Source organism: Protopterus annectens, chromosome 1.part1 (genome assembly GCF_019279795.1).
Source record: "Protopterus annectens isolate FY-2018-M chromosome 1.part1, PAN1.0, whole genome shotgun sequence".
NCBI lineage: Eukaryota > Metazoa > Chordata > Ceratodontiformes > Protopteridae > Protopterus > Protopterus annectens.
In genome coordinates this window covers 625,036,778-625,058,768 of record NC_056726.1, presented here as the reverse complement: position 1 = coordinate 625,058,768, position 21,991 = coordinate 625,036,778, and the positions used below count along the sequence as shown (strand labels likewise).

Below are 21,991 nucleotides of genomic sequence, written 5' to 3'. Positions count from 1 at the left end.
GTGCTGTCCAGAAGGTCAGATAACTGTAAAATTATCAGGAAAGGTGTCAGTAGGAAAAATGAACCCTGCATAAATAACAAAAGTAGATTATGAGACTGATTGTGTTGAAATGACAAGGGAACCAATCAAGGAGAATGACTTGTAATTGAAAAGTCTAACAAAAAGTAGGAACATGCTTGGACAATAATTTTCTTTTATATGGTTTTAAAAGGTCAGGGAAAGGAGTGACCTGAAAAAGTTCCAAACATGATGTATGGCTGTGATGATTTACTTGCTATTTTAGAATGTAAATGTTATTGTTTATTTTAGTTTAGTTATTAAAATATTTAGCTGCTTAATTGACACAGCATACTAAAAACATCAATATTAACATGACAAATAAGACATTTTTGGTAAAACCTTAAGTAGAAATTATAATATACTACATAAGTTAAATTTAATTTCAAAAAATTAAAATTCCACAATTTCAGATATCAGATTTCAAAAGTTAAGCCATGTGAATGTGTCTAACATTCTCTTACCAGGATTTAAATAAACACTTTTAAAAAGCTTGAATTCTTACAGCCTCTCTTAAATTCAAAAATACAAATGAACTATTTCAATGCACAAATATTTATATGGATAGATAAATAGACATATCTGCAAGTTTTACTTTATTGAACCTGCTACTATTTGCTCTGTGAAGTTTATTTATTTATTTTTTTTTTTTTGAAATTGTATGTTTTTGAATACCAGAAATGTCAGTTTGGGGATATTTACTTTCCATATAGTGCATGAGGTTTATTGACCTGAATGTACCCATAAAGACACAAAAATCAAAAAGTCATGGGCATTCAGAAGCCATGGAGCTGAAATACTCTTATGTCCTTAAGGGACCGTTTGTATATATCCTGCGAGCATCCACTGCAGGAGATTTGAGACATAACACAGTGAAGACTTTAGCTTGAATGGGTTTCACATACATGATATCCATAAATAATTTTATAGTTCCCTAAGTATGGGTGTGTGACCCTTGAGGTATGGCAGTTATGCTCCGTTTTTTTTTTACAGTAGAACTCATCCTGAGATTCTCTCTCATCCTAGCTTTTAATGACTGGGTTCTGTGTGATCTACTTTGCAAGGTATAAAAGTAGGGATTGTTATCTATAACTGATACCTTATTTTATTCCATTTGCTCACCTGCTGACGTTAAATTGTGTGTGTATCACAAAGCCATATTGTCTTTGCCAATGACAATATTTGGAAACAAGGATAGTAATGTATTTTGGACGAAATAAGAAGGTTGACCTTGAGGGAAGTGATTTAAAATGTGCACTAAAATAAATGAAGAACATCCTGATAACATTAATACTGCCTGAACCTGTGAAAATGGCATATTACAATCGACACTGAATCAGGAGAAAGAGATAAGTAATGTGTATTTGCTTAATATAATGTTGTGCTGTTTACACTTTATAAATATGAGGTAAAAAGGGAAAAAAAAGAATCTTATCAGCACAGCATTGTAAACACAAGAGCTAGAACTGTGAAACGTGACATTTACTTATTTCATGCAGAAATACAGCATCTGTCTAAGTTGGGCAGGAATGCACATTAGTAGAAGGACAGTAGTGCACATACATACAAGAGCCATTAGTGAGCATACTGTCCATATCCTCCCCTTTATTTGTTATCCTACATGACAGAAAAAATGTGAGCTTTATTAGCAGCATCTGTGAGGATACTTTGAAATGGTTATCATACTCAGAATGGGCAGAATTAGGTAACCGATTCAACAAGCCTCATAGCATAAGTGATGCTATGTAAGCAACTGTTCTAGGAGAAGAAACATAAAACAGCCTGGGTACCTGAAATGCAGCATACTTAACTACAATGGGGACACGGTTGGTAGGTATGGCATCAGGAAATACTTACCTAAAATGGGGACACGGTTGGTAGGTATGGCATCAGGAAATACTTACCTAAAATGGGGACACAGTTGGTAGGTATGGCATCAGGAAATTCTTACCTAAAATGGGGACACAGTTGGTAGGTATGGCATCAGGAAATTCTTACCTAAAATGGGGACACAGTTGGTAGGTATGGCATCAGGAAGTGGAGGCAAAGACAAGGCACAGGGATGTTGCAAGTTTCCCTTTTTCTCAGAGGAGACTGTTGCATTTTTGTAGATATTTATCCTCATTTGAAAAGACTGAACAATGAAAGGATCTTTCTTAGTTTCTTCTTTTCTTCCATTCTTTGTTGCTGCTTTTTTTCTAACTTGATAAGACCCATTTTTCTTGATGCCTGTTTACTGGATGACTTTGAATCATCAGTAACTAAAGTATCTTGCTCAAATTTACACATTACAAGTGGGAGTTGTGGGAGGCCCACCCTCATCTGACGCCTGCAATTCATTTATAGCTTCAAAGTAAATGGGCTTCAACAGACCACATCAAACTGGCAGATATCCTTCTTATTGGTACCTGCAAAGTTCACTCTTTTTATGGTTTAACTTTGAAATATGCAGTCTTTGGATTAACGTTAATGCAGTTTATGGTACCATTCCCTTTGTCTTAGCAACTGAAACATTATCAAAATCATCTAGGTCATTGTGTATTACATTATCACTGAGTGCTCATGGTTCTGATTACATTGATGACATTTTCAATGTATATGAAGTTCCCATTGCTTTTTGGATTTTTTTCTTGTATGAGGAAGCAAAGACAAGTATTGTAACCTGTCATGTTCCCAAAATGTTTTGGTAAAAGTAAGCACATTTTAGGCATGTTCTAGGAAAATAAATGTTTCTGGATACATGGCATGTTGTACTGTACATTATTTTGTGTTGTTATATTTCAGGTATAAGTGTTCTGTTACCCTGTGAAGGATTAATATCACTCATAAGCTGTTCATTTTTTGTTTTTCAGTTTCCTACTGGTTTTTGGATGCCTGGTTCTGTCAGTTTTTTCTACCATCCCAGATCACCAAAACTTTGCATCTCGGTGCCTATTAATTCTGGTAAGCACATGCACTTTAAAAATAGCTCCTTCTGAACCATTAGCAGCATATGCATGCTCCTAAAATGTACTTTGTGGCAAGAATCAAAATGCTTCCTAAAACCAATATCTTTTAAAAGTCAGTCATATTGTTTGATGTATTATATGCAGGGGTGTCATCACCCTTCTTAGGAGGCAGTTGCAGTCTTCTGTTATGAAGAAAAATATGTTGTCTATTTTCTTATTTAACGTTATGAACGCAATTCATTTTGCAAGTTGTCATTTCATTATAAGATGGCACGGACTGTGTAGCTGTTTTTCTCTTTTAGATAACATAAACTCTGCAATAGCTTTTGATGTCCATTTGAAGTTGAACACCATTCTAAACTTGTTTCCTCAATCTCAGCCAGAAGTAGTCAGTGGAGGCTACTATGGACATAACCTTTCTTTATGGGGGAGGGGGTGACTATGATTATTTTCTAAAGATTTGAGATTATTCAAAACAATGTTTTCTAACTCCTATACCTTGAATCTTGTCAACCCCTTCAGTGAACTATAATCTAGCTTTAAAGTTGCTTAGATTTTTTGGATGGCATGAAGGTCACTTGATAGGGGGCAAACCAACTTGGTGAATCCTTTTTCATGTAATGCAATTACACCCAACTGACCTAGACCCTATGAACAGTGCATTTCTGTGTACTGAAGTAGGATGCTCTTTTGATCAGGCAAACACACTGTAAGTGACAGTATCTGGGTATCGCGATTAATCTGTCATGATAGATAGATAGATAGATAGATAGATAGATAGATAGATAGATAGATAGATAAATATATAGATAGATATGTATGTACATATATATATATATATATATACATATATATATATATATATATATATATATGTATATATATATATATATATATATATATATATATATATATATGTGTGTGTGTGTGTGTGTGTGTATATTATACTTCTCAACCTCTTAGCCCAAAAAATCTGGACAAAGTCCAAAATAATGGGACAGATTTTAAATATTGTGCATATAAACTTAGACAAATTTGCTGAAGCAAACAGTTTTGTTTTAGCATACATTTTTAAAGGATATAACATCATTATTATTTAGTGACTGCAATCCTCAGTGATTTACTAGAAAAAACACACATTTTATGAGAAACAGACCAAAAAAATGCAAGGCAAACATCTGCACATTCTGCAAACATCTGCACAGCTGAGAGGATATATATATAAATATGTGTGTGAGTCTGTGTATGTAACTTAGTCTCGGTCTCCTACAGGTTACTTTGAGAGGTGATCTATGCCTGGCTGTATCATCCTTGGATCTAATTCTAAGGGACATATGGAAAGTGAACAGTATTTTAAACACTATATCCAAAGATTTAAATTTTGTTTGTGACATAAATAGGACATTTTGACAAGACAGATATGTGTCTCAGTGGATCACCTTGCTCTGTGAAGCAGAGTCCATCCCTGACCCTTTTTAAATATAACGTTATCGACATCAGTTTTGCTTTGTGTGTGTGTGTGTGTGTGTGAGTGTGTGCGTGCGTGCGTGCGTGCGTGTGTGTGTGTGTGTGTGTGTGTGTGTGTGTGTGTGTGTGTGTGTGTGCATGTGTCAAAAATATTTTTTTAAGTAAGGTAATGTGTAGGGTTAGAGTTAGTGACAGTGGTAGGGTTGAGGTTAGGATACATAAATAAGAATAGGCCGAGGGTGTTAACTTTATTAGTGTGTTTCTTTTAATGCTTGTGTTGCAAATATCTGTGGTTTTGTAAATTATTATTTGTTGATATATTTGTATCTGTTTATTGGAGGGACCACAGTTTGCTCCTTGTGAGGTTTATTTCACTTTTTTTTGTATCTGTTTTCATTGTTATTAGATATCTGCTTATATTTACATTTATACTACTTACATTTCAACATATTTCATTGGATTCAGTAATATAAGGTTGTAGTAATAGTCAAACGTGTCTCATTGTTTACTAATTTTAAATTCTTTGAAATGATTTATTTGTTTAATAACCAGGCAAGTGGACTTGATACAGACCATTTTCAGCCATGGCCAGGTATACAAGCAGAAGATACATCATTCAGATGTTGCTGATTTGCTCCCTCATCCTAAAAGTATCCACATATGTGAAATGATAATTCTCAAAACTGCCTACCGATATGAGCAGCATGCATGTATGTGAGCGTGAGCGAGTGCACATATGTGCATGTGCACACGTGTGTGTCTGTGTGTATGTACATACATATGTATGTGTATTTGTTTGTGTGTCTGTGGGTGTATATACATATGTGTGTGTGTGTGTGTGTGTGTGTGTGTGTGTGTGTGTGTGTGTGTGTGTGTGTGTGTGTGTGTGTGTCCAGCAGTGGCTGTTATCCATGACTTCATGTGATAGGTTCCATCTTCCCCTTGACCACTAATAAGATATAACTGGTATAAGAAAATAAACAAATTAATAAATTATTCAATGTTTAATTTACCCGCGGTGGTGCAGCGGTAGCATTGTTGCCTCACATCAAGAGGTTCTCCCGTTCGATTCTCAGCTAGGGTGCGGGGAGTGCCTTCTGTGTGGAGTCTGCATATCCTCCCCGTGGGTCGAGTGGCGTTCCAAAAGACATGCGTGAATGGGCGTGCCTTCATTGAAGGTTGGGCATCAAGATGGCAACTTGGCACCGTGAAAATCTACTGCCAGTCATTAGTGGACCAGAGTTCCGCTGTGGTGATCCCTAACCGGGAAAAGCCGAAAGACAACAACATTCAATGTTTAATTTATTTTCAGAAAGGAGGAACACATTTATTAACTTTGCAGCATGCTATGAGTGTTGCAAAATACCAGATTGAACTGCATCAGTAGTTCTAATTCATTTAAATAGCAATAATATTCATTATACATTTACATTGCATAAGTAAGGTAGCATCAGTCACAAAACAGTAACTAGCACTAGTGAACCTACGGCTGACAGGTTATGGGAACAGGTTCATAGTTTCTTGGGTAAAGTGGATTATAGAATCAAGCTACAATCTCTTAGCCTTTAAGAAGCTTTACAGCCCTTTCCCTGTGTTAATATTTTTTGCATCCAATTTAGACACAACTTTATGTTGACATTTTCTGTACCCTATGTTGATAATGAGCAGTTTTTTTTGAAAAATGGGATGGGTATTTTGATACCGTATCAAGGAAGGATTGTTCCTGAGGCATAACAGCTCTACCAAAGTTCTCATTCTTGACATTCCTAGTATGAACAGCAGGGGGATCAGAGCTGAATCCTGATGCACACCCATTCCACTGGGAACCTCCTTATGAGTCCAAACACTGTTTGTACTTGTTTCATTGTGTCCTTGTACACAGCCTGCAATAATTCTATCAGTGTGCCCGAGTCAACCTTCTTAGAACACTGTCATATACTTTCTCCAACTATAGGAATGGCTATAGCCTCACCTCAGGCTTTGTGCCCACTGAATGGCACACAGCGATGGTTATCCCACTCCACAAAGGGGGAGCAACCACGGACCCAGGGAACTACTACCCCATTAGCCTAATGAGTCTGGTCTGCAAGGCCATGGAATGTATCATCATGGATCTTATACACAAAGACATTGGTAATCTCCAAACTCTGGACCAACCCAGTTTGGGTTTGTAAAAGGCAGATCATGCCTCCTAAACCTGATAGACTTCTTTGAAGCTGTCACCAAAGCCGTAGACGAGGGTAAAGTGGTTCACACAGCCTATCTAGATCTAGCCAAGGCTTTTGATACCATCTCCCACTCTGGAATTATAGACAGACTCACTAAACAAGATATAAATCCCTATGTCACAAGATGGGCTCACTGACAGAACCCACACTGTGAAAGTAGCACACTCCAAATCCGACTTCAGACCAGTGACAAGTGGAGTACCACAGGGTTCAGTCCTGGGCCCTTTCCTATTTGGTATCTACTTTTCTGAATTACAGGCTAACACAGAAGGTCTTTGGCTAATGAAGTTCGCAGATGACTGCAAACTAGGAGCCATAATTAAAACTCCTAACGATGTGGACATCCTACAAAAAGGGCCTCACGGAGACAGATGCCTGGTGTCAAAGCCATGGCCTCAAGCTCAATGCCAAAAAGTGCATTGTCATCCCCTTTGGTAAAAGCTCTGTGCCTATGAGCTACCACATAGGTGGTAGTCTACTTAACACCGAAAGTGTGATAAGAGACCTTAGGACACAGGTGGACAGTAGTCTCTCCTTTGATAATCACATTGCCACAGTAGTTAGGAAATCCTTCTATGTGGCACACCTCCTCACAAAAGGTTTCTCATCCAGGAAAAAAGAGGTCATTGTTCCCCTCTACTCATCACTCATTAGACCCATTATAGAGTACAACGCCCCTTTTGGTATGTACCTCACAAGACATCTACAACAACTGGAAAGGCCACAGAAATACCTTACAAAGAGGATTACTGGCCTCAAACAGATGCCCTACGCAGACCATCTCAAAAAACTCCAGCTTTACTCCGTCGCATATCGCCTACTCAGAGACGATCTCTGCCTAATATACAAAGCTATGCCAAACCCAGAGCTTTTGGACATGCTCCACTTAAAAAAAATCCCAATCCCTCTGAGCTAAACGCTCTAGGGACCTAAACCATGTCACTACAATAAACAGAACATGCTGGAGGGATAGATTCCTGTCCCAGAGACTTCCCATACTCTGGAACAAACTACCTATCTATATCAAACAAAGCTCCTCATTAGCACTCTTCAAGAAAAATCTTGATGATTGGATGGGAAATAGGAAATTAACCCCAGGGATCACCTCTGTGGCTCTGCTTGACAGGGGCACAGGAAAATAATTTTCTTGTGTGGCAAAAGCCAGGGTACATTTTTGGCTAGGCTTATATAGGCCCTAGGGTCAATAGCCTAGTACCTACTATGAACCTGTGGTACTGCCCACAGTTGTGAATTTCCCATTTATTCTTTTACACTGAGACTAGATTGCTTATTCTCCAGTCATCTGGAGTATGCCTCTCTCCATATTACTTTGGGTAACCCTGTAGCCACTTCTCCCCTAATTCACTCAACATTGTGATCATATCTGTCATGACTCCATCTGGGTCAGTTGCCCTGACTTCATTTTTCTTAGAGCTGATCATAATTCTTCTAGTTTAGATTCTTCTTCTTCATATTCTTCATCTTTAACTGCACATTCTGACTGGGGCAGTACATCTTCTGTGGGGTTTTCTTCATTCAGTAGCAGCTGGAAGTACTCCTTCCATCTGCCGTTGATGTCTTGTGCACTAGTGGACAGCCGGTTACTGACATCCCTTATGAATACTGTCCGATAACTGTTTTCTTTATGTCTGTCTCTTTGCAACCTAATAATTTCTTTGTGTCATTTTTGAGTCACTTTCCATTAGCTGATGGAGTACGTCTGGTGCCTTGTTCTTTACTATTGTGACTGCTTTTGCAGCCTCTTTATTAACCAGCCAGTATTTTGTCTTTTCTATGTCCCACTTTTTCCTGCACTCTTTTCTTTTAATAACTTCCTGGACTTCTGCATCCCACCACCAGTTTCCTTACATTCCTTATTTCCATACCTGACTTAACTGCATATTTGTTCTATTGTCTTCATAAATGCTGTTTTCAAACAATGCCATTCTTCTTTCACTGCACCTATTTCCTCTTCTTCCTAAGGTGCTAGAGTCCTGAGTATTCCCTTGATCTCTTGTGCTGTTGCTCCACTCACTGTCCAGTTCTTCAGCCTAGTATCTGTTGACATTAGAGCCTTCCCTGATCACTGCATGCAGCTGATTGTTTTCATCACTGGTTTATGCTGTGGACCAACTGTTTCACTGTGGATGGCTTTGCAATCTCTGATTCTACCGCAGTGCTCTTTCCTTTCTCGGAGGGGCTATGCCTGAATTGCATGTTGACCATGCTTGTATGTGATCTTGAGGCTGTCCCTCTTGTTGAACCATCCAATAGCCACCATCAAGCCATTTGTCAGACGGAAGTCTAGAATGGTTTCTTCTTCTTTATTGCTATTATCCTGCTCATGTATACCCAAGCAGTCCGTAAATCCTATTCTGTCTGTCCCAGTATGAGTATTCAGGTCCCCCACTAGCAAAGCCAGCTCATGTTGTCCTGCTTTATTTAGTATTCTCTGCAAAGGCTGCCTGCATGCACGATTTTCTTCACTATTACAACCCGACTGTGGGGCACAGGCTGAGATTATGAATAGTGCCGAATCGTTATACTGGAGTCTGATCACCATGAGTCTGTCACTAATTCTAATGACACCCCTCAAAGTCTTCTGAAGGCTCTCCCTCACCACATTTCCCACACCATTTCTAGTCTGTCCTCACCCTGACCAGTAGACGCTAGATCACAAGCCATTATCTTTACACCTTGTCTGTTGGATACACAGAATGTCTGGTCTTTGACTTATTGTCATGCCACCCACTTCCAAGATACGTCTTGACAGAGAGCCTATATTCTGTGTAGCAATCTTTGTTTATGTTTGGCAGGCTGCTTGGTTTTACATCAAGGTTTTGTTCAACAGAGCTCTCCCAGGTAACTCAGCCTTGCCAGCTGGACACCGGCCAGACAGTAGCTTATTGCCTGAGGGCTGCTAGGCTTTATATCAGGCACACAGAACCCCATAGTCATTATCATGGGTTTCTGAAGTAGATCAGGTCCTAAACCCACTTATCGCTGGCAAATACCCATGTCTATTTTTGGCAACATTAGTCAATGTTTCCTAGAGACACTTTTTTCACAGTTGAGTGGCTAGCTCTAACACAGCAGGTGGTCTCTGTGTTGTCTTATTAAAATGTAATGTGGTTGTTCTTTGCAACTCTTCTCCAGATATGCATTACCTAATGTCTATGCTGCTGGATTCCATTCAATTTTGGATACATTCTTTTGGCATACTCTTGACGTTTGAAGTGTAAACACCAAGCATGTCTGTGGTAGCTAAAATAAAAACAAAGAGCCATGAGAGAACATACAAACTCTACACATGCATTGGCCAGAGGTCAGGACTGAACCATTATGCCAAAGGTGCCTCTTACTAACAAAGCCCGGAGGAGCTGGTCAAGCTCATTGCTTGAGCTGAAATTTTTCATTTTGGATACACGGATGACTGGGTCCTAATTATCATGGAACCTCCCATTTGTTTGTGTAAGAATTAAAACTTCTTCCTTATTTCTGCATCACATGCACAGCTGTCCTGATTATCCACTGGCACAGGCTTGTGCATGATTTTCTTTGTAGGCTGTATCTTCAGTCTGTGACCCCTGTCTTCTGTCATCCTAAATGGTATAATTTTAAAAAGAGAAGCCTGCAATGCAGCCAGACACACTGCATTATTTTAACTTTTCACATGCGTCTGCTCTTGTTCTCACTTTCTCAAGCATATGCAAAGCATTATGTTGTCTTTGCCCCTTTGCCCCTCATGCTCTTATCCCCTCAGTCCCTAAGGTTGGATTTATTCTGCTGCCTTGCATTCCAACGCACATTGAAAGCCATAGTTTCTGGGGGGAGATGTTTTACGTAGTCATGGCATGAACTGTTGTGTGAGCAAATATTTAAAGTAATTACATTTTAGCAGATGGAGTTTGAACTTTAAATCTGGTAATAAATTAGTTGACTGTCAGTATTGATACTAACTACTTGCTGAGGCATAGTTAGGATTTTTGAACTGTACAATTTCCAGAAAAAACATCCAAACTAAGCAAAACATTCTAGAAAAAAATAGCCATTTGTCAAATTCTAGGCAAATAGAAATAATAATCATTTTTGATTGGAAGTGCTTACGTAGGTATTTTTATACTCCGAGAATTTTTCCTCCAGTAAATACTGTTGGAGGTGTGACAGGGAAGAAAGAGGTAACTGGGAACATATGTTTTGGGAGTGTGATCAGTTCGTTGACTTTAAAAATTCACTATTGAGTATTCTGTCAGAAATATTGGGTGAGCATCTAGGTGGAACTAAAGATAATTTTTGAGCTGGGAAACAGGACCTGAATTGCCTAGACATAGTAAAGTCTTGTTTAGTTTAATTTTGGTGGCTGCCAAAAAGCAATCACTAGAAAATGGAAATCAAAATCTAAACCAACTGTACCTGAAGTATTGAATGATTCCAAAAATGATTATTATTTCAATTTGCCTAGAATTTGACAAATGGCTATTTTTTTCTAGAATGTTTTGCTTAGTTTGGATGTTTTTTTCTGGAAATTGTACAGTTCAAAAATCCTAACTTAATCTTAGTGGCATTGAAACTGCCCGCCCCTCAGCCTGCCTCTGGGTCCATCTCATTTGCTCACTCAACTGAGTGCAGTGAGATCATATTCTGATTTCAGGCACTCCTACTGTGTACAAAGACAGCATCTGGGAAATAGAAAAAAAAAATTAAGCTTATTTCCTGCCTTTCTTGTTAAGTGGTACAGACTATTTGTAGGCTTCTGAGCCCCCAAGCCCTTCTGTGTTTGAGGGAAGCCTTCTAGCTTGTTTTTTTTCTTATAACTAGCCAGTTTTCTAGTTTCAGCACTCAAATCTGTTTCTTTGATCTCAGCACTTGTTCAGAAAAAAAAAAAAAAAAAAAAAAAAATTTCATCTGCTTTTACTGTACTTGTGTTTTTACCTACTTCTTTTTACTTTTGCATCATCTTAAAATACTCAATTGTATTTATTAATGCTTGGTGTAACTCATTCTAAGCCTTTTGGTTTAAACACTTGGGCTTCGGACCAGTTAGTTGTTTTGCACTGAGAGGGTTTGTGGTCTGCACTGTTGTGGCAGAACAGGTAGCTTACATCCTTCTAGGTTGAGAACTGCTGATTGAGGGCTCAGTGTCTGTTATTCTAAAAGTGTATTAATTCTGGTTTAAGCACTTGGGCTTTCAAGCCAGTTATTTTACATTAAGAGGGTTCGTGGTCTGCACTCTTGTGGGAGGAGAGGCTGGACTCTGCCCTTCTGAGCTGGGAATTTCTGGTTAAAGGCTTATAGTGCATGCATATCTGAACTGTTTCTTACTGAAGTTGGTGCGCCTTGTTTGCTGTGGCATAGACTGGATTCGAGCCTGCTGGATCTAGCTTTGTTTGTGTAACTTGAGCACTAATCCAGACATTCTCTAAAGTATTCAATGGTATTTATTACTGCTTGGTTGTAACTTGATTAAAGTGTAGCTATCATTCAAGTCTTTTGGATTAAGCACTTGGGCTTCAGACCAGTTGTTTTACATTAGGAAGGTTTGTGGCAAGCACTGTGGTGGCAGGACAGGTAGCTTTCATCCTTCTAAGTTGGGAACTGCTGATTGAGAGCCCCATTGTCCAAGTGTATTAGTTCTGGTTTAGGCACTTGGGCTTCAGGCCAGTTATTTTACATTAAGAAGGTTCGTGGTCTGCACTCTTGTGGGAGAAGAGGCTGGACTCTGCCCTTCTGAGCTGGGAATTTCTGGTTAAAGGTTTATAGTGCCTGAATATTTGAACTGTATCTTACTGAAATTGGTTCACCTTGTTTGCTCTAGCATAGACTAGATCCAGGCCTGCTGAATCTAGCTTTGTTTATATGCTTGTTGTTTGTTTGCTTGTTATTTCCCTGGAAGCTAATTCCACCTAATACGCAACTTCTTAGCGCTTCTGTGGATCACTAGTGATATCTGCATTGCTTACTGTACTTATTTCCTTGTTTCACTTGAAAGAAAGTTACTGTTTGTCGTTTTTGCATTTAGTTACTTGTAACACATTGCACTCAAGTTACCTGGCACTTGCTCACTAAAGCAATTATATAAGTCAGCACTAAAAATTAAAAGCACTACACCCTCACTCCCCACTGGCCCTTGTTTTCAATTAAGGAATTCCCAATATTATTCTAGCATGTCCAAAGGTCAGTTGTCAATCTTCTCTCCGGTCCAGCTGGTGAATCTGGGAATCTTGAGGCAATGTTATAACTGCCTCATGTACACAGACAACCCTCTCCTCCTCCCACATAACACAAATACTTGCGAGAGATGCAGCTATTTAGCCAAACTGGAGGCTGAGCTCTCTCAACTCAGGACTGGCAAGACCAGACAGGAGGAGAAGGCAACTACACACACCACAAAACCAGCCTCACATAATGCTACCACTCCACTGAATCAAACACATAAACACACAAAGACATACTCGGAGGCTCTGAGTAAAATTTACCTAAACAGCAGAGGCCTCCAAAGCAGACACCCAAACAACTGCTACCTCAAGACACCCCACAAGCAACACATAAACCACAAAAGCAGTGTGCAAAGCAGTCACAGCCCTTAAGGCCAAATACAACACCAAACATACTTGTCATAGGTGACTCCATAGTCAGACACACTGACGTCCCACTCACCAGGCTGAACAAGGAGAGGGTCACAGTAAGCTGCCTATCGGGCGCTAGAATCCGCCACATAACACAAGCACTCGGGTCACTCCACGGCAAGTACAAATATGACACAGTCATTGTCCATGCTGGTGTGAACGACCTGAGATGTACCTCCCTGGACTACATGAAAAGAGACATAGAGGAGCTCTCTGATTATGTAGCCCAGGCAGGTATGACCCTAACCCTGAGCAGTATCCTTCCTTCACCAAGAATGATGCCACAATATAGAGACAAGATGATCAGCTTTAACAATTGGCTTAATGTCTGGTGTCATTCAAAGGGGATCCAGTGTCTGTCTGCCTGGGATGACATGCTTGACAAGCCACGCTGCTTCGCAAGGGACGGCTTGCACCTGTCACCCCTGGGATTCCGGATATTGGCTAAGGCTCTTGCCACCCCCATAGTGCCTTTTTTAGGCAAGGCTCAAATTCTAAACCTACCACCCTGGAAAACAAAAATAGGAAGAAACTGAGGGTAATGCTGCTCAATGCCAGAAGTCTAAATCTCAAAATGCACGCACTCGAGGCCCTTCTCAGTATGGAGAACATCGATGTCTGTGCTGTAACTGAAACCTGGTTCAAGGCTCCTGAGAGCACCCCGGCACTATTAGGTTTTACCTCATATCATGCGTTCCAGCCCCAAAACCCGGACCACACCACAAAAGGAGGGGGTGTATCCATATTCATAAAGGATACCCACACCTCCAGGTTGGTGGCAACGCACAAGCTCGGAAACCATCCAGGTGCAACTAACCATAGGCAAAACTGCTCTACAAATTGTAGCATGCTACAGGCCACCCTCTCAAACTCAGGAACCCCACACAGCCTTCCTGAAGACACTGGAGGGTATAAATGTATCTCCAAACACCATCATATTGGGTGACTTCAACTACCCGAATATAGACTGGGAACATTACTCAAGCCCTAACTTTCTAGCCCAACGGTTCCTGGAGTTCATAAATTCAAATGCCATGGAACAGCTAGTCACTGTTCCCACGAGAGGAGAAAATATACTAGATCTCATTGTCACAAACATGGGGACAAAATGCTCCACACCGAAGTATATCCCTCATTGGTGAGATCTGATCATAAACTAATCTCACTGGAAATCCACATCCCGCCCCACCCCAAACAAAAGACCATAGTGAAGAACTTCTCTAAAGCAAACTTCACACTACTCAAGACTGGTGTGGTATCCTTCAAGGCCCCTGAGCCAGTGGAAACCACAACCCAAGCTGCGGAAGCCCTTACAAATGCCTTCTATGAACACCTCCAGGACTGCATGGATCAGGCAATCCCAAATAAAACCAAGACTCTTTCCACAAAGGGCAAACGTCCAGTCTGGTGGACCCCAGCCATTAACAAACTTTACAATAAGAGGAGAAAGCTATTACATGATAGAACAAAATCCATAAAAGGGAAGTCACCTCTGATCATTATTAGTAAAATATACGAGCACTCATAAAATCAACTAAGGCCAATTTTGAGAGAAAAATTGCCATGGATTCAAAGGACAATCATAAGGCCTTTTTCAGCTATGTTAGGAACCTGGGTGGAAACTCCCAGATATGCTCAGAATTAGTTCAAAATGATACAAAAATCACTGAACCCACAGACATTGCCAACATACTGGCAGACAGGTTCAGTGCAAACTTCACCCCTCTCCCCTAAAGGAGAGATAACTATCCCAGCCGAGTGTAGCCTCCCGGACATCTCAAATGCGCAGGTGAAAGCTGCACTCTCTAAAGCTAAAAACACAGCATCAATGGGACCGGATGGTGTCCCCGGCTGTGTGCTACACGAGCTAAATGAGGAATTAAACCCGCACATAAGGCAGCTGTTTAATCTCAGCCTTACCACAGGATACGTGCCCAAGGAGTGGCGACGGCAACTGTTGTCCCACTCCACAAAGGCGGCGCCTCTACGGACCCTGGTAATTACCGCCCCATAAGCTTAACAAGTCTAGTCTGCAAAGCTATGGAGAGGATCATAATGGAGCTCATAAACAAAGATATAGGGGACTTGCAGACATTGGACCCGACCCAGTTTGGCTTTGTCAAGGGAAGATCATGCCTTTTGAACTTGGTCGACTTCTTCAAAACAGTCACCAAGGCCATTGATGAGGGAAAGGCAGTCCATACAGCCTACCTTGACCTTGCAAAGGCTTTCGACACAATACCCCACTCGGGTATTGTAGAAAAACTTACCAGCTTAAATGTAAACCCATATGTCACAAGATGGGTTGCAAACTGGCTTAAGGACAGAACCCACAGGGTTAGAGTTGCTGGCGCTGTGTCAGACTCCAAGCCGGTCACAAGTGGTGTCCCACAGGGCTCGGTCCTTGGCCCCTATTGTTTGGCATCTACTTCTCAGAAGTACAGGCCAACATGGGAGGACTTTGGCTGACAAAGTTTGCAGACGACTGCAAACTGGGCCATAGTGGAAAGTGCATCGGACACGGATATCCTTCAGAAGGGACTCACGGAAACAGATAGCTGGTGCCAGAGCCATGGCCTGAAGTTAAACGCCAAAAATGTATAGTCATACCCTTCGGGAAAAACAAGGTAACCCCAAGCTACCATATAGGTGGCAATCCACTAAGCACAGAAGAGGTTATCAGGGACCTGGGGACCCAGGTTGACAGTGGCCTTTCTTTTGACACTCACATTGCTAAAGTGGTTAGAAAGACCTTCTACATTGCCCACCTGATCATGAAGGGATTCACATCCAGATCTAGTGAGGTCATTGTTCCCCTGTACTCTTCACTTATCAGACCAATGATCGAGTACAATGCCCCATTCGGGATGTATCTCACCCGACATCTGCAGCAATTGGAGAGACCCCAAAAGTTCCTCACCAAAAGGATAAAGGGACTCCAAAATCTGTCATATGCTGCCAGATTGAAGAAACTCCAGCTCTATTCAGTCACATACCGTCTGCTCAGAGGTGACATGTGCCTGACATACAAGGCCATGTCCAACCCGGAATTAATGGACATGCTCCACCTCAAAAATCCAAATCCACCAAAACCACTAGAGCAAGCGACTTAAACCTTAGCACGGATATAAATAGGACGTGCTGGAGGGATAGATTTATCACTCAGAGACTCCCTATGCTGTGGAATAAAATCCCGGTCCATGTGAGGCAGAGCACCTCGCTGACTCTGTTCAAGAGAAATCTAGACCTGTGGATGGGAGATCGTAGGTTTACCCCGGGAATCATCTCTGTGTCACTGCTGGACAGAGGCACAACAAACTAATGGGCACAGTATTTTTTCATATAAGGGGTGGCGTAAGCCACAAAAATTTGGGCTAGGCTTATAAATGCCTTAGGGCAGATAGCCTAGTATAAACCTATGAACCTATGAACCTATGAATATTGTAACAGTGATAAAAGAACTAGAAGTGGATCTTTAGAAAAGGATAGGAGAAATTACACAGAAAAATATGGAAATTGTGGGAACAATATATGCAGAATAATGTTTTGAAGGAGAAGTGAGGTTTAGGAGAAGCAAGTATTGAACCATTTATGTAATGTTAGATTGATGACAATTGTATAAAAGCATGTATGTGATGTACAATATTTATAACTGTAACTTGTTAACATGGTTTCTTTTCTGTTATATAAATGTACTGAGAAAGAAAACTCTTAAAATAAATTGACAAAACAGACACGCTGAACTTACTTTCTGGAGGCAGCTGAGCTCTTTCATCATATTGTATAAACTGAGTTCCTCCGAATTGAGTGCAAACATTGATGAAGCATTTCAGTTTAGTGCAAAGAAATCATGAGGTTAAAAGCCTCAAATCACAACAAAGCCAAACTAAATGTAAACCAGTTATTCACCCAGAAGCATGTGAAAAAGAATAGAATTCACTAATAAAACTAACAAGTTAACTATATAAAGAAAGTGTCATCTTAACACATGTAAAAACAACTCCCTATTGAAATATCAGCACTCAAAATGCCAAGTGCCAACAAAGCCAAAAAAAAAAAAAAAACATTGAAAACACAGGAAAAGAGAGACTCTTGAAAATCACTGTTTTCCTGTAAAGTTCTTTTTGCAGGGGGCCCACCCTGCAGGCTTGACTGTATTGTGATTTTAAACCATCCTTTGTGCACATTTTATTTGTGAAGTTAAATTAAATTAAAGCTGAGTTTTCTACAAATTATCCGGTTCCTGGTGATATCTCTGGTCGTGTGCTTGTTATCGTAAGTAAACACCTGCTTGTTAGGAGCAGACAGTGCCCAGTATAACAGTATATGAGAGAAAGTAAAAGTAAAGAAGGTGTTACAGTGTTGCAGTAAGAGCTAAAGAAGGCTTATAAAAGTCAGTGCAAGTCTGGCAACTAGAATTTTTTTTTATCAAAGACAGCCCATTAAAACCATGTGATTATATATACTTACTAAGGCAATCTATCCATGCTTACAGGACAGATGTATGCCATTTTTGTTCAATGCACTGAAAATTGCCTACATTGCTACTTGATATTATTAAGTAAGTTCCAAAGAAGCAAGACCTAAAGACAGCAAAAAAAAAAAAAAATCAGAGACACTGGACAATAGTATAGGTATTAAGACACACTTACTGCAAGAGAAAACTATTGTAGAATGGACTACATTGTCTGACATAAATAATCAGTACCCTAATAAGTCTTATCGTGTTGTGAGTAGTATGTGATTAGAACCACAGTAATGATGTTAGAAGTAATACTCCCTAAAATGTTAACTGCAAATGCACTGAAGCTAATGAGAGCTATAGACTCAGCATATTCTACCAGGGCATCTCCACTCTCCAAATACATTTGATGGTAGCATGAGATATCACCACCATGTTCTATAGCAATACAAGATGATATGCAGCAGGCAGGCAGGAGTGCAAATAAGCTAATGCCCTATAACTAATGTATTCATCATAGGTGAAGTTGCTTGAGCAACTAAAATAACTTGTATCTCAGAATATTTCTTGGGAAGGTAGCTAGAGGGGATCACTTGAGTTTCTTGCTAAGTACAGATTAAATGCTTTCAGCTTCAAGGTTTTGTTTGGGGAGGCTACCAGATAGGTACCACATATGTATTGATAACATAGAATATTTGCCTTTAGAAAGTATTCACCCAGTTTAACTTCCATATACAAATTCACTGCTGGGTGTCCTTGTATTTTGGATTCATCTCCACCATTTGACCTGTTTGATAACATTTCTTGAACATTATCCTTCCTTCTTTTCCTATTTTTTTCAGGCTTACTTTCTGTGTTTAACTATTATTATGGATACCCTGACATCATTTAATAAGTTATTAAATTAAATCCAGGCCTCCATGTGACTATACCATATGTAGAAGTATGCAAACTTCTCATGTGCTTTGTACTGTGTCATTCCACACAAATCTGATAGTCATTGAAGGTAGGCTTTGTAATTTTGGGTTTCATGACAAACTACATATATCATGAGCATTTACTGAAATATGACTTAAGAATTTTTTCTTTCTCTTCCCTTATCTGAAAACTGGTATTCCTTTAGATAACAAGGTTCAGGCAACCACCCCATGTTGGAGGTTCTCTTCTCCTACTTATAACAGAGGTCTCTCACACTGCAGATATAACTTAGAACGCAATAGTGCAATGTGCAACAGACAAGTAAAAGGATTTCATGTTCTCTGTGTCAGCACAGCAACACACACTGCGCATGCACGCACACGCGCACACACGGGGATACGTGCACACACACGCAGTCGCACACACTTTACTAACTTGCATGCATTGTTTTAATATATACTCTTCTACTTAATCGTCGCCTCCTTATTGTGTTTGGAAATGACAAATTTAATCAATCCAGCGTACATGTCATAGCCACCATTTCTTAATAATAGTAATCTCACTTTTGCTATTCAGGTTACTATCCCTAAGCTCTCCTATATTCTCCTAGCCTGAGCATTCACAAAGACCAGAAAAAAATCCCCACCACTTCCATCCTCATTTCCCCCCAAAAATCAGTGATTCCTACCAATGTATTTTTTTTCTCTTTCTCCCACTAATAAGGGAACAAAGGCAATACTGAAATGTTAACAGGGCTTAAGAGGCCATTGTACCCAGGAAGGAATCCAACCTCGATCTCCTTTCTTTGGAGTAAGCAGACAATTGCTTTCTGGAATTAACACATCATCTTACATTTTTGTGGCGTAATTGTGCCTGTTTTACCCTTTTGACTAGCTAGATGAAGGTGAGCGCAATGAAAACAGTGAGCTGTGCCCGAGTTGCCTAGTGCGCACATTTAAGTACGGCACAGATGGCATGCGTACTATTCAGTGTACAACCCTTTTTGTTGCCTGCTCTTCCTAACTAAACATTTATAGCAAGACTCTGTGACTTAATTAACAATGCAAGACATATGTTTGTGAACGCTGTCTGCTTTGTGTTATATTTGGTTTTACAGACAATTTTGAATCCCTGCTTCATTAGTTTAGAAACATTTTTTTATATTTTATATACACTGTCAAAACCTGGTGTCTATTGCAACTTTCATTAATGTTTATATGTTGATCAATTTCATGCAGAAACTGATTTCTACTCATTTAAACTGAGAACCATGGTCTTTCCTGATGTGATGTAGTAAATGTTTCACTTACAGTAGTTCCTCTCAGAGCAAGGAAATTAGGTTTAGATATCATTCTAATGTGTGAGTCCGATTGGCTGAATTAATATTTCTTTCTGTTTTATAAGTTTCATTGTTGTGCCTTATTGCTCTTATACAATAGTTCATTTCTAAAAATAGTAATATTGATTCTTTTATGGTTGAGGTAGACATACTCTGAGTTTTTTTTTTTTTTTTGTAATATCACTACTGCTCACTGGCCAATAAGAATTCTGTCTTCTGTATAACCATTGTATAATTCTGACTTTATTCTTGTCTATAATCACAGGGCTAAAAGCCAGGGACGGGATTGTGTATTTCATTTGTACAGGAATATGAGACTGATGCAGTTTATCTGATCCAAAATTTGTATAATTATTGTATATTATCATTTAAACTGTGTTTTTATTTACAGATGATGTGGACAACTGTAATATAATTGCTTTCTGTAGAGTTTGGGAGGTAATTGTTTAGAAAAAGTTATTTTTGAAAATTTGTTACTGAATTGTTTCTTGTGAGTTTAATTATTTGATTGTACATTAATTATGAAGTTCTGTAACTGATAACATAGTTATATCTTTCAAATGGTTAAATTAGTAAACCAAACATATACTCATACCGGACTTGACTCATTACTTGATTGGATCTCGGTTTCTTCTAACTTGTACTCGTGTAACATGGTGGCTGTGCTGCTAAGATATCTGTCTTACAGTGCCGAGGTCTAGGGCTCAGTCCTGATAGCCAGTCCTTGTTTGTATGGAGTTTGTATGCACTCCTCTCTCTGTTTCAGTCCTTTCAGAGTGTACTGGCTTCCTCCTAAAATATGCCAGTTAATTTGCAACTCAAAGCTGTCCGCATATTTTTTTTTCATTTACCCTTACCCTTGTTGAACGGTTTCTGACTAAAAGGGGTTAGACTTACATACTCACAAATGAATGAGTTATAATTTAAAAAAAAGTTCTTGGTTTTTTTATTTTTATTTTATTTTATTTATGTTAACATTTATTAACTGGATATGTCCGACTGAATGTGAGCCCTTTTTCAGCTGAGGCCAGGGGAGAAAAGCTCCAAACAGAAACATTATAGATACACAGAATCATATGTACAAAAGCTACAAATACAATCCCCTTTAAGTGCCCATTTACTAATTATACTAACAGTGGATTTAGATTTAGCTACTTATAGTCTGCAGCCATATAAACATGGTGTGCTAGAAAGTTCCATTTGATGGCATGTTACAATATTCTTGAAACATCATTCGCCTTCCAATGTACAGTGTGTCAAATCAGCTGCAGAATAAAAGTATATATCTTTATTAGTGATTTACAAATGACTATTCATATGTTTTCTGTTGTACCTTTTGTTAAAAAAAAGCAAATTACATAGATGAGAAATGCTGAGTTGTATTAAACAAAGTATAACATTTTCAAAGCTTTTCATCCAAATCTTAGAAAAGATTATATAGCGATTGTAAAATGGCCATGAATTGAAAGAAAAAGCTTTGCTAAAAAATTGTTTGCTATGATTTACAGTTCTTAGACAAACTCTCATGATTACAATAGGAAGAGAATTAACTACAAAATTCAGAATTTAAAGACTGCAAAAGGAATATCACTGTGTAAAATGAAGCAGTCAATGTTTTTAATTCACACTCTGTAAATTTTCTAAACTTGTACACTGTTAGAGCTTTTTTCCTAAACATTTGATATGATGCATTTAATCTAGAAGAGTAAAGAAACGTGTATTTTATCTGGAAAAGTAAAAAAAAAAAAAAAAATCACTGAGTTACCATTTAAAGCTGATAATTGGACATGAAGAGGCATATATAGATTTACTTAGAATTGAAATTGAGTAGTTGTAATAGGCACTCTCCCACTTCGTTCTTACCTCTTTGATGGAAGGCAACTATCTTTCCTACTAGAAATGGACCATAATAGTACTAGTGCTGTAGAAGAGCAGGGTTAATGGAA

The 21,991-nt window shown here is 39.1% G+C and overlaps 1 protein-coding gene across 1 annotated transcript in view; it reads left to right on the top strand.

The window, feature by feature from the left end:
- The first annotated feature begins 2,910 nt into the window (after positions 1 to 2,910).
- The window catches only part of KCNQ5 (potassium voltage-gated channel subfamily Q member 5), a 1,528,448-nt gene continuing 1,509,367 nt past the window's right edge, over positions 2,911 to 21,991 (top strand). The window contains exon 1 of the mRNA XM_044077105.1: positions 2,911 to 3,000. The gene's annotated coding sequence lies outside the window, so the exon portion shown is untranslated. The remainder of the gene's footprint in view (positions 3,001 to 21,991) is intronic.